This window comes from Protobothrops mucrosquamatus, unplaced genomic scaffold (assembly GCF_001527695.2).
Source record: "Protobothrops mucrosquamatus isolate PMUCROS unplaced genomic scaffold, P.Mucros_1.0 scaffold672, whole genome shotgun sequence".
Classification (NCBI taxonomy): domain Eukaryota; kingdom Metazoa; phylum Chordata; class Lepidosauria; order Squamata; family Viperidae; genus Protobothrops; species Protobothrops mucrosquamatus.
Genome location: NW_015386960.1, coordinates 159,160 through 164,006, shown reverse-complemented (window position 1 = coordinate 164,006; position 4,847 = coordinate 159,160).

Below are 4,847 nucleotides of genomic sequence, written 5' to 3'. Positions count from 1 at the left end.
TTGACTCTTCCGATGCGGCCCCCGAGGCAAAAAAGGAAAAGCGCGACCCGCGGGGAGCTTCAGTGCAAGCCTCCGAGCAAGGCGAGTCACGTGACAAAGCCGGCCCCGCCCCCCGCCCCCGGAGCCGAGGGGTGTCACGTGACCCCGGGGACCGGTCGGGGGAGTCCACGTGGGCGCCTTCCGGGTGAGTCCGGCTGGGTTTGGAAAGAGGGCGGTGGAAGCGCCGGGCTTTTTTTTTTCCCCGGCTGGCCCTGCTTGGAGGGTTACGTGGGTCTCTCGTTTGGGCTGCTGGGTCGCATCGGGAGGAAGGCGGCGGGGAAAGGAGCAGACGCGGGAGGCTCGCCTTCCACGGGAATAATCAGATTTAAAAAAGAGTTCCGGCGAAGAAGATGTTGGCAGAGAAATTAAAAGGGGGGGTGTCTTTAAGACTGAGGGAAATGGGATGGAGGTGGAGCATTCTCAGCCACGGAAGCCCACTGGGGGAACTTCAGCCTCTTCCTCGTTCTCAGTGCAGCTTCACTCTCGGGATGGTTGGGATCAACAAATAATAATAATAATAATAATAATAATAATAATAATAATAATAATAATAATAATAATAATAATAATAATAATAATAATAGTAAAGTTGGAAGGGATCTTGAAGGTCATCTAGTCCAACCCCCTACTCAGGCAGGAAACCCTATGCCATTTCGGACAAATGGCTGTCCAGTCTCTTCTTAAAAACTTCCAGTGTTGGAGCATTCACCGCTTCTGGAGGCAGGTTGTTCCACTGGTTAATTGTTCTCACTGTCAGGAAGTTTCTCCTTAGTTCTAGGTTGCTTCTCTCCTTGATCAGTTTCCATCCGTTGCTTCTTGTCCTGCCTCCAGGCGCTTTGGAAAATAGCTTGACTCCCTCTTCTTTGTGGCAGCCCCTGAGATATTGGAACACTGCTATCAGCAGCTGTTCCTTATATGCTTTAGCCTCCAGTCCCCTAATCATCTTTGTGGCTCTTCTCTGTACTCTTTCTAAAGTCTCAACATCTTTTTTACACCGCGGTGACCAAAACTGGAGAAGAGTACTGTATTTCTCTGATTTAAACTCTTGAGGAAAGGCAGGGGATAAGTCAACTCAATTAGAAAAGCATTTTTTTCCTTTCCACTTTGCATTTAAAATATCTACCTCAAGTTTCCTGCAATCGATGTCTTGTTTAAGAAATAATGAAGGAATCTTACCTGCCTGGAGGAAAGGGGATGTGTTGGAGTAGGGCAGTGATGTCGAACCTTTAGAGACCGAGTGCCCAAACTGCAACCCAAAACCCACTTATTTATCACAAAGTGCTGGGGCTGCATCAGCATTGTGGTGCCCTGGGGGGGGGGGTGACCCACGGGGGGCGTAGCTGTGGTAGTCAAGGCAGACTGGGTACGTGTGGCTGGGGTGAGTGTGGCCACCTTGTTGCTCATGGGGGGAATGCCTGGGGAATGCAGGGTTGGGGGAGATCCAGGGGGTCTCTGGAGGGTGGGATGATGGGCAAGAGGCACATCCTGCAGGGCAGGGCGGGGGTGCCATTGCTGTGGGGCAAGGCGAGGCAGGTGCGGGGGCAGCTGCTGCCTGACATCATCGGCCACCACACACAGACCAGTGAGTGCATGGGGGCCAACGGTGTCCATCAGCAGCCACAGCCTGCCGATTCCTCTACCAGTGCACTCTGGAGCTCCGCTGCCAATACCGGGCCAGACCTCCAGCAGCAGGCGGAGTAGGGGAGGGGGGAGGCACATGATGCAAACCACCGGATGCCTCTACTCCGTTCCATCTGTTTTTGCTTGCGGTTGGAGAGCAGGTTGTTGCTGGTCATCTCAGCTCCCTCGCAGATCTTGCTCTTGGTCCGTGCGTGGAGCCTGTTCCCCTCGTGCACCCAACACACCTTGGCCCCACCTTGGGTTGCCGCTGCCAGCAGCTCGCACAGGTCCATTAGGCCGCCGCCCAGAGTGGCAGCCCTGCCCAGCACAAAGGATGCGAAGCTCGAGTAGAGGTGGTAGAGCACTCCCATGCCCAGCAAACCAAAGACCACCCTGAGTGGCCACCCCAAGCAGGGAAAGCCAAATCCCCATCAGCGCCATGGTTGCATAGTCTCAATTAGGATTGCATGCTTCCCCCCCACCCCTTCTTCTGCTGGACCTGGACGGCCATGACGCTGATGGGGATCCGGCTTTCCCCGCTTGGGGTGGCCTTTTTTCTGCTACCATGGGTGTGCTCTACCACCTCTGTGTGGGGCTTCCTAGCCGACCACTTTGCCTCCTTCATGCTGGGAGGGCCTGCAGCTTTGGGCGGCGGCCTAATGAAACTGCGTGAGCGGCTGGCGGCTTTGGTAGGTACCAAGGTGCGCGAGGGGAATGCACTCCACCCGCAGGCCAAGGGCAAGACCCTTGAGGGGGCTGAGGAGATGACCAGTGGTGACCAGCTCTCCAACCAAAAAGAGATGGGATGGAGTAGGTCTGTCTGGCGGTCCACATCACATGCTCCTCCCACTCCGTGTGCTGCCAGTGCTGCCGCAGCAGTGCTGCTGAAGGGCTGGCGCAGTATTCAAAGCGGGCTATGCAGCCCCTGCTGCCGGATGCTGTCAGCCCCTGTGCACTTTCAGCAGGTGGAGCCCATTCCCCTCGCACACCTTGGTACCTACCGCGGCTACCAGCCACTCGCGCAGGTCCATTAAGCCACCGCCCAGAGCTGCAGGCCCGCCCAGCACGAAGGAGGCGAAGTGGTTGGCTAGGAAGCCCCACATAGAGGTGGTAGAGCATGCCTAGGGCCAGCAGGCAAAAGGCCAATGGGAAAGCCAAATCCCCATTGGCGTCATGGCTGCCCAGGCCCAGCAGAGATGGGGGGAAGGCACACAATTTGGACTGGGGGGCCATGGTGCCAATGGGGATCTGGCTTTCTCTGCTCGGGGTGGCCTTTGGCTTACTGGGTGTGGGCGTGCTCTTACCACCTCTACTCAAGCTTGTGCTCAAGCTTCATCTCTTTTGTGCTGGGCGGGGCTGCCGCTCAGGGCAGCGGCAGTGGCCTAATGGACCTGTGTGAGCTGCTGGCGGTGGCAGCGCGCATGCCCTCAGGGCTCTGAGTGCCACCTTCCTTCCCTCCCTCCCTCTTTCCTTCTTTCCTTCTTTCCTTCCTTCCTTCCTTCCTTCCTTCCTTCCTTCCTTCCTTCCTTCCTTCCTTCCTTCCTTCCTTCCATTTTTATCTCATCTTTGGTACTTTATAAGTAATTAAAGGCAGCAAACATACTTAATATTCCTTCTTTCTCTTTTTCCCCACAACAACAACCCTGTGAGATGGGTTCGATTGAGAGAGTGACTGGCCCAAGGTCAGACAGCAAGTTTCACAACTAAGTGTAAATCTCTGTCCCCCTGCTCCAAAATATAATACCTTAATCCACATTATTACATATATCGGAAAGGATGAGCCAATGGGTCAGTGGTTGTCTAGTAATTACCAAAGCTTCCATATTTTGGACCAACTGTAGCTTCTGCATTATCTCCAATAATAGGACAATAATGACAATTGATTGGTCCATTATGTTTTCTGAAAGAACAAGGTGGTATGATGTTTAAAATATGTGCCTTTTTCAGTCCCTTTTTGCAAATGTAATTGACTAGTACTAGCAATGGGAGAGCAAGGTAGTTTGAAGGCCCAGAACAATTCTAGATTGCTATTCTGTCTTTCAGCAGAGGATGGCAACTGTGTAATTGGAAAGAGCAGCCAGGTGACTACTACAGTTAAGCCTACCGTGTTTCCCTGAAAGTAAGCCCCCCCTGAAAGTAAGCCCCAGCTTGATTTTTGGGTGTGGGTCTAATATAAGCCCCCCCAAAGTAAGCTCTAGTTTGGGGTTGGGGGGTAAAGCTGCCCCACGCGCCCTGTACTCACTTATCTTACTGGTAGGACTGCCGCAGCCAGGCTTCCATGCCCCGACACTTGTCAAGCCGTGTGGCTCGTCATGCCAGTGCCGCCGCTCGCGGCAGGATAGGACTTCAGGCCATTGCTATTGCTCATGGCAGGACGCCGCATGCCGTCGCTTGTGGCAGGACACCACATGGCTCTTTGGCCCGTTTCTGCCACTCAACGTCAAGAAGCCAAGCAGCTCTTCGGGCCATTGTCGCTTGCGGCAGGACGCCGCATGGCACTTCGGGCCATTTCCGCTGCTCAGAAACAACAATGGCCCGAAGACCTGCTTAGCTTCTTGCAGTGAGCGGCGGAAATGGCCCAAAGCGCCATGCAGCATCCTGACACGAGCGACAGCAAAGGTGTGAAGCGCCACGTGGTGTCCTGCCGCGAACAACAGCAATGGCCCGAAGCGCTGTGCAACCTGCTGCCGCGAGTGGCGGCACTGACATGATGAGCCACACACCTTGACAAGTGTCGGGGTGTGGGAGGCCTGGCTGCAGTGGTTCTACCGGTAAAGGGCAGCTTCACTCCCCTTAAAGCGGCAACAGCACAATGCGCCACATGGTGTCCAGCCCCAAGTGGTGGCAAGCGGCCGCTGAAGAAATCAAGCAGCAGCGTGACAGGTGTCAGGGTGTGGGAGGCCTGGCTGTGATGGTCCTAAGGCAAAACACCCCCCAGAAGTAAGATCCAGTGCCTCTTTTGGAGGCAAAAAAAATATATAAGACCGGGTCTTATTTTGGGGGAAATACGGTAGCTTCATTAAGCTTCAGGAAATAAGTAAAAGCATTTACTGACAGGTAAAATGTTTGTGCTTACCCAGGTCTGATCTTGGTTTTGCTATATGCTCAATGTCTGTTTGCCTTCTACAGCAGATATTTTTTCTCATTCTGATTTTTTTCTAAACTAATAATGTAGATGGGAATTTTAG